Genomic DNA, 14,791 nt, shown 5'->3' with positions numbered 1-14,791 from the left:
CAGAAAGCAGGGGATTATGGTCTGGGTTTTTATGAGTAAAGGTTGTTGGTAATGAACTTTAAAAATCATGCTTTGATCTTGAGAAGAGCTGACAGTTATAAATTCTAGCTTTTTCTAATTACACCAACAATTACTTCCACCTATAACTCCCCTAACATGTTAGGACTATTAGTTTAAAATTTCCTTTCCTAACACAGCTGTGGAAAATGCAAACGCTGCTGGCATCATCCCATGGCTCACTGTGTGTATGTTCAAGACCATCTCTAATAGGTCTGCTGTCGGTTTGCCTCTCCCTGTTTTGCCCTCCCTCCTTTCCATGAGGCAGGTAATGGCAGAAAACATACTCTTTCCTGACTGGTATTCTGTGAATGCATGCGAGAACAAATAGAGCATGTTGTACAACTCTTTGAGAAGAACTTTCTAGGAATGGGGAGGATAAAGAATTGGATAACTCATGTGCTGATGTGACCTTTGAGAATACTGAAAATAATCAATAGTACAATAATACCAGTGTGAAATTTTCCCATAAACTGATAATGTTACATGATGTAAAATGTAATGCATTCATCCAACTATAAAATTGCACATAGTTTTTATCAGTCCCAATGATGTTCAAACATCCCCATAGTCCAAGGTCTTTTAACTGAGCCCTAATACCTACTCCCACCCCCCGAAAATTCCATAATGGCACAGAATAAACATTTAACCTGCAAAAGTTGGCATTGGTCTTAGCAAAGAAATATTAAACCAATACAGGATTTAAACAGGGAAAATATCAAACTCTGTAGCTCCAGCTCCAACAACTCTAGTCAGGGACAAATCTCCAAGTCTGATAATTCTAACCAGCAACAAGTCTCTGGAGTTCCAATTCTGCCCTTCCAACTAGGCTACTTACAGTCCTGGAAAACTTCATCTGGGGCTGGCAGCTCTCCTTAGCAGCTGTCTTGTGGTCCCAGCATCTCCACTGGTCTCCACTTCAACCCACAGTTCATCTCACAGATTCATCTGGCCTCCATGCAGGAAATCCGGCTTTAAATGCCCATGGCTATATCCAAATAAATAAATAAGAACATGTTGCATATTCAATGATCCTCTCTTTCTTGCACTTCTTATGATCCATAATACCATATGGGATGCCAATTCATTAATCCAGGGGAGGGGATATAGTTAACTTTGTAGAACAAGACACTCCTTCAGCTTTCAGGCCCCTTCAAAATACTACATTCTTTTTGTTGTCCCAATGCAAGTCAGCTGGTCCAATCTCAATGATTGGAATCTCTCATACAATTGTAGCTGAATTGGTAGTAGTTTCAGCTCAAACATTTCATTTGTATTTTTATGCCATATCCATCTGCTCGTAACAGTCCATTTCTATGCAATGCAACCCTGAACAAATTAGCAGAACATGGGCATAACAGCAAGCCTCTCACAGAAAATGCTTCTTCCCCAGTCCAGGCAAAGCTTTTTCTCAGCCCCATGAGCAAAACCACACAGCCCATAGTTTTAGGTTTTTCAGCTCTGACTGGAATAGTACATCAATCTGTACTTACAGCACTGGAAGGTATCTCTTAGGCCAAGGTTTCAAATCCTCCTACATTCCTCTTGAAAATCATCTCCAAAAGGCCAAAGCCACACAGTAAGGTTTCAAGCAGCAATGACCCCACTTTCAGTAGCAAGTTTACTGTTGCAGGTCCATGTTGCTGGCAGAAATCTCCAGTTTTGGCTAACAGGTTTGAGGGGAATCTTATTAATACCAGGGGGGGGAAATGGCATGAATAGAAGTTAAATATCACCTCCTGGCCAATATTAGATGGACAACATTAACAGGAGAGTGTGCCAAACACTGGCAAGTGGAAACTAGTTATAATACCCATAAGCCCACTCCCAACAATTCACTGCCTCCAGAAGGCATTAATTCCTAAATTTCTGTCAGTTGGGGGACACCTGAATCAAGCCACTACATTAAATTTTCAGTGTGAAGTGCTTTTGTACCTATGGAAACTTAAAGCTTTATGAGGGAGTATGGTGGAACAAACAGCTAGTCTCAATTGTAAGGTTATAAAGGAGAAAATAAATAGAAACTTGTGTTACACACTGTACACTGGGAGCTCACTGCCACAGTATGAAACTTCCAACGGAATGCATCACTGCAGTATCTCACCAGCTTCCAGCATGTGACAGGCATGGGATCCAAGCACTCACAACACAGGCTATTAGAATGTGATGCAGTTAAACGACAGCCTTACTCTAAGGGGGGTTAAAAACTGTATGCATTGAAACTGTTCTCTTTTCATATATCAAGTAAGATACATATGATACATTACTACAGCTACCAAGAGAGAGATTTACTATGCTCAGCCAGAGAAATTCTGATTCAGGAACTCATCAGGTGATCAGGAAAATAAAACAAAATTCTTATCAATTGCAGAAAGGTAAAAACTAGGTGACAGTATAAAACTGAAAATTTTCCTGATTGATTATTCTTGAAAAGATTAAATCACACACTGGTTAATGATGTAGAAAGAAGTGGAGTAGAGTGACAAAAAAAAAAATACAAGAATATGATTCCTATATGTTATCTAGGAGAAAATACCTGTGCAGTGGATGCTGAAGTATAAATAAAAGAAGAATGTAACAAGGTGTATTTATCCTTTCATTCAAAGCATGAGCAAATAGCAAATGCACATATCTGAGATAATTTGTACCCAAACTTAAAAACACTAATGCAAAATCATTTAAGACTATTTTAGAGTGGACATTCCTATTTAATGGTGAAAACTTCAAAGAGTTCCCACTGAGATTGAGCACAAGACAGGGTGCCCACTCCCCCAGTGCTATTCATCATACTACTAGAAGTACTAGCACAAACAATAAGACAGGAGAAAGAAAGAAAATGATTCAAATTGGAAAGGAAGAAGTCAAGTAAGCCCTATTTGCAGAAGACATGATCCTATATACAAATGATCTGAAAGTCCGCATCCCAAAACTTTTAATGATGATGAATTCCTTTAGCAAAGTTGAAAGGTACAAAATCAATGCACAAAACTTGATAGCTTTCCGACTTCCACTCAAGATGGCACGTGTCTAACTACACCACACCTTCCCAGGGTAGGAAAGGCGAGACGTTAAGGGTTCACTGGGACTTCTAGAGGAGAGCAGTCTCTAATAGACCTCAAATTTGAGGGCGTGGAGGGGCAAAAAAGGGAATTCTCTCATTCCCAAGTTCACGGGTAGCCAACCATGTCTCCAATCCCCTCAAGCAGCAGTACTAGCCATAGGTCGGCTTCACATTCCTCCTGCACTAACTACAGGCAAGAAGACCCTGGAAAGCCTAGTTCCACCTGCACTGCTGTGCATGGGTGATTGATGTGCTCGCCCCACACTGCGCCAAAGCCCCTTTCTCCCTGCTTATGCCAAAACCCCTCCTTACCCTGCCCCACACCAAAACGACTTTCTACCCCACCAGCACCAAAGCCATTCACTCCCCTGCCCCATTCACTCCCCCACCCATGCCCAACCCCTCACTTTCCCTACCTGGAAGAAAAGCCCCTCACTCCTCTACCCCACACCAAAGCTCCTTGCTCCCCCACATCCCACCAAACCTGATTGATCCCCTACACCCTGCCAAAGCCCCTAGCTCCCCCAACCCACACCAAAGCTGCCCACTCTCCCTACCCCTAGTGAAAGCAGCACCACTCTCCACACCCACCAGGACCTCAGTACCACTCTTCCTGCCCCTACACTGTGATGGGCAGACCACAGCACAAGAGGAATAACTTGAAAAATCAAATGCAAGTAAATCCAATAAGAATGCCAAGTTCTACAATGGATGTCTCCACTTAAACCATAGAAGTGATATTAGGATTAGAACATCCAAATGAAGTTATGAGCAATGGAACCCTTACCAAGCTAGTAGTAGAACTTGCAGAAAAGCAACAAAGCACCGATAATCTTGTGGATGCTATCAGCACTAGACTAGACTTAATAGATAAGAAAATGGAATAGATTGAAAGGCATTTAAAGTATATGAAGGAGAGTGATAAAAAAGAGGACTTCAAAAATCAGCTGGCAAAGCTAAGTGAAGACATAAAGAAATGCAAGGATGAATTCCAAGAAGCATCAATAGAATCAGAAAAAGATGTGAAAATAGAATGTGTAAAAGGGATGTAAACTATACATAGAAAAGTAGTAGAAAATGCAAACTTAATTTAACAAGCCAAAAACTCTATAGAAGTTCTCAAGAATAGTTGGTCATGTGGAGGACAGAAACTCAAACATGGAAGACAAAACAGAAGAGAGACTTCAATGTTAAAAGTTTCAATAAGTTCAAAAACTTCTGTGAACAGAACATGAGGGAACCGTGGGATACCCTTAAATGTCCTAATATTTGGATCATGAGAATACCATAAGGGGAAGAAACTCAGACCAAAGGCATGGAGAACTTAAGAAAAATATCAAAGAAAACTTTTCCACTCTCCCAAAAGAAAGGCCCATCAAGATACAAGAAGCTAACAGAACTCCAAACAAACTGAACCAAAGGAGAAACTCTCCCAGAAATATTGTCATTAAGACTCTAAATATTGACACTAAGGAAAAAATCCTAAAACCAACTAGGGAAAAACAGCTCATCACATTTAAAGATAACCCCATCAAAATTACTTCAGACATCTCAATAGAAACCCTGAAAACCAGAAGGGCCAGGAATGGAATACTGCAAAGTCTAAGAACCTATGGCTTCCAACCCAAACTACTCTACCTAGCAAAATTATCCCTCAATAATGGATGGTGAAATGCCCCGGCCAGTGGGGAGTTGAACAAGGACTCAAGGAGAAGCTAACCTGAATGGGGGTAGGCAAACAGACACAAGAAGGAGACCAAGCTAGGTATTTGTCAAGGTCTCGAAGTTTATTTTTACACATAAGTTTTTATAGGGTTGTAGGGGGAAGGCGTCATAATCAGGCCATAGATCACAGGGTTACTGGCTAAATGCAATTTCTTTGTTTCTTCATCAATTACCAGCAGCACCAGGAGAGGCTATCACCCAGGCGTAACAGCTCCTTCATTTCTGGTAATAGACCATTAGATGAGGAAATAAAAACTTAACTTGCTATATGGAGGTTTCTGTCAACATGGCTGAGGTTTGGTTCATAGCTCCCAACAGTGAAAGAAAATAATTTCCATGACAAAACTTAGCTTTACAACTATATGAACACAAAACCAAACTTACAGAGAGTATTGCAGGAAATTCTCCACACAGAAGAATCAAGTAGTCAACTTCAAGTGCCTACAAGAAAGAGATCACAATAACCAAACTCAAAGAAGGCATAAGAAATATCAAAATCCATGGAAAAGCCAAGCCACATATAACAACACAATATGGCATTGATCAAATCAAACCTTTCAGTCATTACCCTAAATAATAATGGCCTTAGTGCCTTACCCCAGTAATGATAGCAAACATTAAAAAAAATCAAATGAAAATAAATGCTGGAAAGTATGTGGAGACATAGGAACCCTTATCTACTGTTGGTGGGAATGTAAGATGGTACAATCACTGTGGAAAGCAATGTGGAGATTCCTAAAATAGTTGACTATAGAGTTACCAGCATACCTAGTTATTCCTTTACTGGGCATATACCCTAAAAGCTCAATGCCTCAGTTCAGAGAGATTTGCTCAACCATGTTTATAGCTGTTCAATTCATAATAGCTAAGAGCTGGAATCAACCCAGATGTCCATCATCAGACAAATGGATAACTAAGATGTGGTATATCTACATGATGAAATTCTACACAACAGTAAGGAAAAATGACACAATGAAATTTGAAGAAAAATGATCTAACCTGGAATACATCATTCTCAGTGAACTCACCCAATCACAGAAAGATAATCACAACATAGTCTCACTCATCTACAGCTCCTAACCTGAATCTACCCTAGATGCTGACATACCTAGCAAGCATATCGAGAACCAGACAATAGGGTGGGTGGGGAGGGAGGGAAAAGGAAGGAAGGGGAAGGAGACAAAAAACTGGACCCAAACTGCAATGGTACCATAAAATTCTACATCCTAAATGGCAGATAAAATAGTTAAACCTTCACAAGGCCCTTAGAGGGAACACCTGAATCACAAAGCCCTGGAGAAGGTATGCTGAAGACTGACCTTAGTCTCCTTCTGTTTTTCAGTCTCTCTCTCTCTCTTTCCCTCCTCTCTCTCTATCTCTTTTATATTACTTGTCTGTTTTTTTCTTTCTCTCCTTGGGCACTGACCTGTAACTCACAGTACCAGCATGTGGCTATCATCTTCAATGAACTCTTAATCAGAGAAACAAGGATTTCAAAAAGAAGACAGATTTCTTTCAGAATACTTGGTGACCCACTAAAGGTTAGTGGTAAGATTCTACTTCTGAAAACACCGTATGCTGTTGGCATGTAACATGGAGTGACATGGCTGGAAGCTGGAGAGAGTCAGTACCCAGACGGTTGTTGTGTCTAGTGCCAGAAGTTTCTACTTGAGCGACTGGGGAAACAAAACATATATATATCTGTCCAGCCAACTCATGCTCTAAGCTACTCAGCAGCAACCAACCTGATGGGATGCTCACACAAGTGCAATAGTGGCAGACAGCCACTGTGGGTAACCACCTGCTCTTCATTTGGCTAACTGATCTGCTCAGTAGATCAGAACCCATAGCTTGACTTGGAAACAAGTCAGAATCATATCCAAAAATGAGCCTACTCTCCAGTATCAAGCTCTCACCAATTGTGTGCTACAAAAGCACATACACATATTACATTTACACATACTACATTCTTTCTTTAAAAAACAAAACACACACACACACAAACACAAAATAAACAAGGGTTATCCCATTTATCTGGTGCTAACTTTACTCTGTGTTAGAGAATTTGCTTCTCTTTTTCAGATAGACTCAGAGGAAAGAACCACCCCATCATACCTAAAATGGGTTCCAGCTGAAACCAATAATAATTGGGGAACCCAGAAAGAGTGCTGTTTTTTTTTCTTTTTCTTTTTTTTTTTGTGAACCTGGTACCAGCACAGCAGTGAAGGAGATAGACACAGAGAAAAATCAAATCCTACCAAACCAGATACACAGAGGCTCCCAAGACCTCATCACTGAAGCAGACCTAAAATGAACCAATCATGGCTCAGGAAAATTTGCAAAAGAGGGGCCAGAAAGAATTTCAGTGCCACACACTGGGTCATGATACACAGAGACCTTGCCTCCTACTCATAATTGATGGCCTATCCCATAATGTACAACCCATATTCCACAACAAGGAGGACCCCTGAGGAGGGGGGCAGTCATGAAGGAGTCTAACATTGGTACCATCTTGACTGTATTCACTGAGTACAAAACTAATAAAAAAAGAGATAGCTTTCCATATGCAAAGGACCAATATACAAAGAAAGACATCAGTGGGGCTGTCCCATTTTCAATAGCAACAACAACAACAATAATACCTGGGAATAACACTAACAAAGGATGTGAAAAAACAACATAATTAAAGCACAAAAACACTCAAGAAAGAAATAGAGGAGGACCTGAGAAGACGGGAAGACCTCCCATGGCCCTGGTTAGGTAGAATTAATATTGTGAAAATGGCAATTCTACCAAAAGCAATATACAGATTTAATTCAATACCAATAAAATACCAGAATCATTCTTCACAGAGATTGAAAAAAATTGTAGAAAAATGGTTGAACTTGGAACAGATCATTTTAAGTGAACTCACACAACCACAGAAACACAGTCATTATATGATCTCACTCATCTGCAGTTCTGAACCTGGATCAGCCCAAGTTGCTGACATAACTGAGTAGCACCTTGAGGCTTGAACAATAGGGAGGGCAGGACTTGGGGGAAATGAAAAGATGGAGGACACGAAACTGAACCCAAATTGAACTGGTACCATAGAATACTATATCCTGGAAGTCAGACTAAAAGGTGGAACCCTCAAGAGGACCTTAGAGGGAGCACGTGAATTGAAGGGCCCTGAAGAGAGTGAGATGAAAGCTAACCTCAAATTTCTCCTGTTTATCTTTCTTCTCTGGCTTTTTCCTTTTTCATTTCCCTTGGTGCTGGCCTATAATTCCCTGTATCAGGATTTGGTCTATACCCACAATGAGCTGTTGATCAGAGAGACCTACTAGATCTCCCAAAAACAAACAAGACAGTCTTCTGAGAGAGCACTTTATTACCCATCAGAGGATAATGGTACGATTCTATTGCTGAAGATACCAAATGCTGTTGGCATGGACAATGAAGAGACATGGATGCCATCTGGAGGAGAGCCAGTCCCTAGACAATTAGCCCATCTAGTGCTGGAAGGTGCTATATGAGCTACCAGGGAAAAGTGGCCAACATCTGCCCAAGAAACTCAAAATCTAAGTGATAGTGTCACACAGCCATGGTGGGTAACCATCTGCTCTTGTATTTGCTAATGTATCTGCTCAGTGGAAAGAAAACCATATCTGGAACTGGAAAACAAGTCAGAGTTATAACCAGACAATGATTCTAATTTCCATTGTCAAACTTCCATTAACCTTAGACTATAAAAGTGTCTAAATCCTTTTATTTCTTTCTAAATTAATAATGATTATCAGGCTGGAGAGATTGCTTAGTGGTTAAGGTGCATGCCTGCAAAGCCTAATGACCCAGGTTCCATTCTCCAGGTCCCACATAAGCCAGGTTCACACAGTGGTGCATTCATCTGGAGTTTGTTTGCAGTGGCTAGAGGCACTGGCACACAAATTCTCTCCATCTCTCTAATAAGTAAATAAGTATAAATAATTCTTAAAATCTATATGTTTAAAAATAAATAAAAAATAATGATTATACCATTTAACCAGCACTGACTTCACTCTTCATGAAAGAACCTTCTTCTCTTTTTTAGACAGAATCTGGACCTGAGGACATAAAAGGATCCAACATACTCCACCTTGGCCCCAGCTGAAACCACAGATGAACTATGGAATTGAGCAAGAGTACTGCTTGCTTAGTTAATCTGATGTCATCACAAGGGATATGGAGAAATATACTGAGGACACTCAAAGCCTACCAAGCCAGAGATCCAGAGGCTCTTAAGTGCACATCATTTAAGTAGACTTCAAATGCTCCCAGTGTGGCTCAGGGAATTTTGGATAAATGGGGGTGGAAAGATTGTTAGAGTCATAAGTTGGAACATTTTGCACAGAGTCATTGCCTCCCGCACACACACCACAATGCATATCCCATCATCCCCACGTGGTTGACTTGCATCCCCAATGAGAAAGTCCTCTTCAGAAAAGGGGCAAAGTGGAGGGAAGGGATGGTACTAACATGTGACATTTACATACAAAATATGTCCATATCTAATTATAAAAAATATGTTAGGTACAAATTAGTATATCAGGTTATTAGATACATAAATGTCCATCCCAACTTCTCTAAAAAAACTCTCAAAAAGTCCCTGAAGTAATTAAAAATTACTTTATGTTCTGACATTTATATTCGACATAGTGATACAAACGGTAACATTAATGTGTTTACACAAAATTTCCCCAATACCTAAAATCCTGAGCAGGAAGCATAATGCTGAAGGTTTCACTATTCCTGTTTTCATAACACACTACAAAGTTATATAAAGAAAATATGGTGGTCTCACAAGGTCAGATAAGCACACAAGTGTGGTTTAAAAGAAATCTTATAATTTAAACCACACTGTTACACCCTCTTAATTTAGATATATGGCACCAAAGTATCTATTTGACAAAAGACAGTTTGAGTACAAGTTAATTGGGAAAAATAAATATTCACAGAGAGAGGGGGCGGGGAGTTAAAACAGGGAAGTCTGGTGAGGACACAGGAAATAGAAACACTGCAATTTCCTACTGGAAATATAAGTGTCTATCAATATCAATATGACTAATGGTCCACTAACATTTTACTGAGGTGAATATAAAGTTCAATGAAAGCAGGAATGGACAACAAACTACACCATCTAAAAGCACCATAAGATCCAGTCTAGGACACATAACACAAGGCATTTAATTCAGCACAGCTCAAAGGCCCCTGTGCATCTACATCACTGTAAACACTTTTCTTATCAATCATATTAGAGAATCTTCTTATATGATCACTCAGAGGTGAGCAGATGTAGAATATGTGGTATACATACACAAAGATGCTCTGTTCATCTATCCTAAAGAACAAAATTATGTAGCTTTTACTAACATGGGCAAAACTGGAAATTAACACACATTATGCAAAGTTAACCAGACTTAGAATATGTACATATAAATACACATGAATGTAGCATTTTACATAAAAACAATGCATATCCATACAGACAGATCATGGGGTATTTAGGGCTGGAGAAGTGGCTCAGGAGTTAAGGTAGAAACTAACAACCCTATGGATTGCCCAGTACCCACATAAAGCCACATACACAAAATGGCACATCCATCTAGAGTCTATTTGCAGTGGCAGGAGGTGCTGGTGCTCATTCTCTGTGTCCATCTGTCTTTCTTCTCTCCTCTCTCTCTCCTTGCAAATAAATAAATAAATATATTTTTAAAAATAACAGGGTATTTAACTGGTACACAGAATAATTAAGTTCTGCACTTCTAGAAGATGAAAGGATCACTAGCAAAGTCAAAGTACTGACAAGAGTGGAAATATTACAATAAACTGATTACTATGTATACTCACTATGTTAATAAAGATGAAGATATATGGAAGAATAGGAATAATCGACAAAGGTAATTTTAAATGTATTTAATTTCTGAACAAATATACATAGAAGCAATATATTGTTAATGAGGCTCAAATATAAAATCCAAACCATATTATATGAATATTCAAGGATGATTTCTACAGAGATCTGATGGAATGAACATCTACAGGCACAGCTTAACTGAACAGATTTGCAGTGAAACTTTTTCTAATGTCCAGGAACATATATGCCTCTACTTGTTAAGCTCTTTCATAAAGACAACATAGAACAAAGAGAATCTTCTTTTTATTCATGAGGCTTCCTTAAGTTGTTATCTTCATCCCAAATATATTATGATCTGTAAGTAAATAAATAATAAATAATAAATACATGTAATAATAAATAATAATAATAAATAAATAAATAAATAAAATAATAAATAATAAATAAATAAAAATAAATAAATAATAATAATAAATAAATAAATAATAAATACGTTCTTAGAATATTAGATAATATTTTAAATCCATGTATGTATACATATATATATGTATATATATATATGTAATAAAGTGATTCATGAAAGTATACAAATTTGTTTATAAAACTGATATCAATAAATATAAGTATTGTGAGAGAACCACAATTTGACCAGGAATTTTTATAATAACAATCAATTTTTTAAAATGGGACACTAAGGGAAAGGGATAGAGAAACTAGCAGACCCTATATGAAATCAAAATTAATGTCTTGGGGTTGAAAGCAAGGTAAGCAGGAGGGAGATGGTTTAGGGGAATGTGAACAGGGTCAACCAAAACCAAAACCAAATACATATATGAATATGAATACAGAATACATATGTGTGTGTGTGTGTGTGTGTGTGTGTGTGTATGTATGCATGTATTGGAATATATATGTATACATATGTATTCCAAATCTGTGCCTATACATAGGTCACTGTAAAGCACAATAACATCACAATCACACAGCATACAATCTATCAGATGACAAGTCTCTACTTCCTGAACTCAATATCAGAACTATAACTCATAGAGCACTATTGTCATTAATCAATGCTGCCATGTCATTCTGAAGAATCACTGAATAACTCTCTGAAAACTTTTTCCTGTCAAGTATGGCACAGAGATAAGTGACCCTTGTGAAGTTTTAAAACTGATACTTAAGGAGACACTTTGGAAACAGGGCAGGAACCTTATGCCGCAGGTGGTCAGCATTGGGAACGTATTTCTGAGATGCCTGAGCATATGCAGCAGGACAGGGAAGAGCAAGGAGACCTGTGAGGAAGCTGGGAGAGAGGACTGCCTCTCTTGGCTCCAGCTGTCTCCATGGTGGCTTATAAAGAGAGCTCAAACAAACCCTGATATAAGACAATAGAAAAATACTGGTCAGTAAATAACAAAATCAATTTTGGCCAATTCTAATGGGTGTGGGTGGGGATCTGGCTGAGGTCCTAAAGTGTAGTTCAATCAATCACAGACAACTTATGAGTCTCCCATGATGGTACAAAAGAAAAAAAACTGCAAAGAAACTTACTTGTTTTCAAGGAGTCTCTCAAAATGCCTCCTGGATGTGAGTTGATCCTCAAGTACATAAGTAAGATAATAGCACTCATTCTACTTATATCTGTCAATCCATTGTCTGGGATTTTTTATCCCAGAGCACCCGCTTCCAGTCAAACTGCCAAATAGTGCAAGAAAGTTAAGGAGGAAAAAAAAATGCAATAATCACAGAGAACATCTTCTCCATGTTACAAAAACAGAAGCCTGAACAGAGGTAGAACCTGTGCTGTCATGCAGAGGAATATATACCTCGTGTATGTGTGTTCATGGGTGTTTTATTACTGTGTCTGAATAGAGGTGTCACTCAGCTTCCCCTTTTACCCAGATTTCTCTGTCCTCTTTTTAATATTACAGTATGTTATGAGCACAAATATTAATATTCTAATAGTGCATTTAACAATAATACTGAACGTTCAAGTAGAGTAAGACAATTTTAAGAATCCAGGTGTATGATGTACAACATCCTTTGATCCTTTCTTAGCAGATACCCTTTATTCTATAATAACAAGGAATGAAGTATTATTCTGAGCATTTGACATCCATTAAATTAAAGTTATATTTTACAGACATGGAATGGAAAGTATACAAGAAGAAGTAAGTTGTGTAAAGATGCAAATCAGTTTTTATTGGCTCTGGCTGTAGATATCATAATATTTCTATTTTTTAAAACTTATCTATGTCTTAAATCAAAGAATTTTTCCATGTCTCTGTCCTCTTTTGAACATATGGGACAAGGTGCTTGGGGATATGCATCTGAGGTCCCCATCCAGGTGACAAACACAAGCTACAAAATATATTTTGAAGATCCTCTCCTGACTCAGGTGCCATGATTTCATGATTGCAGCATGACTGTCCTAGATTACTCTCCTCTGAGAATATGATGTAACAAGTGTGTGTCAATAATCTATTTGCATGGAGACCTTTTGAAACAATATAATTGGATTACATCAGACCATTCCAAGTGAGATATGAAGTTAAAGGGCCAGAAATGTCCCATGTCAGTCAGAGCTCAGAAGGATCTGAGACACTCTGTCATCGTTTGTCAAAAACCCAGATGGGCCCTTCAACTCTGGTCTGGTGCAGAACAGTATTATGTCAGCCCCACATGGTTAATGCTAGTCACAAGGGCAGAATTCCCAATACTGTACCTACTTCCCAATATTTGAATTACCAAAAAGTATGAAATCCCCCTCCTCATAATGAAATGAATACTGCCATATCCAGTCCCACAATATGAACACAGACACTGAGGTTCATACTGGATTCCTACATCATGACCTCCCTCCCAGCTCCTCAATTCCCATGAATAAATTTGTTGTGACAATACCTTTATTCATCTGTAGCAAAACCTTGTTTGTGCTTATGTGATTAACCCATGGTTCTGGTAGTCAGTTATGTCTTTTAGGTTGTGGGTTAAATCATTTGTGAGATGGGTAATTTGCAAGTACACAGGCACTAAATAGCAATCACCCTTGGGATGTGTGAGAAATTTTATCTTTCATGACAAATAATAAATAGTATAAAGACTGTAGTATGTAATTTTTTAACATCTTTTATTATTTATCATACAAAATAGTGGGTATCATGTGGACATTTTCATACATTATAGCATTGCTGGTTTTTCATGTTACTTGTCCATTACCTACATTTGTACTTGTTCTTTCTATAGCACTTCCCAACCTCACCACAATGTCCCTCATCTACTCTAATGTCAAGTGGTTTTATATTGCTCTAAGTTCTACCTATAAGATAGTATGATGATTATCCTATAATATCCCTCTCACTACTCTCACATGTTACCCTTTCCCAATTCTGCTTAGACTACTTCTCCCAAGTATCCTTTACTGAGTTCATTGTCCATGTGTATATAAAATGAAATTGCAGATTCACTCTAGTGTGAAAATCATGAAAATATAAAATCTGTCTTTCTGAGTATTATTTTCCTTAACCTGATGTATAATTTGTATATTTTCAGGAAAATAACCTTTCATTCTTCATTAAGGTTGAATAAAATATTGTGGTTTTGTATATGAAGTTCCATTTATGCATCCATGCAAGGATGGGTGCATAAGCTGAGCCTGACTTGGACATTCTGACCCATGCTGCATGCTGCATGAGAAACCGACGTCTCTGGATAGTGCTGCTTTCCCTTCCGTGAGCGTCATCCCGCAGGTACTATAGACACATCTGCTGCTACTTCTGCCTTCTGGTTTTTAATTTATTACACAATGTTTACACTGTGACTACAATTCTTTCAAAAATATTCTCTCAAAAGATGTGTTTATTTTTCTCTTTCTTGCAGTAGAATTGCTGTGGGTTTCTCCTTAGTGGCTGTGCTGACTGACGAGGAGGGATTCTCCACACATCATGGATTTGGATCTTTCTGGTGGCTGAGGATTTAGAATCTGGTTTCACACAGGTATTGACAATTACACTTCTCATATTGAAAATTGCCTGATCAACAGATTTATCCAATGATTGGTTAGGTGGTTC

The 14,791-nt window shown here is 38.4% G+C and overlaps 1 pseudogene; it reads right to left on the bottom strand.

The window, feature by feature from the left end:
- LOC101609601 overlaps nucleotides 1-14,463 on the bottom strand; it is a 54,004-nt pseudogene extending 39,541 nt beyond the window's left edge.
- Between the last annotated feature and the right edge of the window lie 328 nt (nucleotides 14,464-14,791).

The sequence above is a fragment of the Jaculus jaculus genome, chromosome 15 (assembly GCF_020740685.1).
Source record: "Jaculus jaculus isolate mJacJac1 chromosome 15, mJacJac1.mat.Y.cur, whole genome shotgun sequence".
NCBI classification, from domain to species: Eukaryota; Metazoa; Chordata; class Mammalia; order Rodentia; family Dipodidae; genus Jaculus; species Jaculus jaculus.
This window is presented reverse-complemented; position numbering and strand designations above follow the sequence as displayed.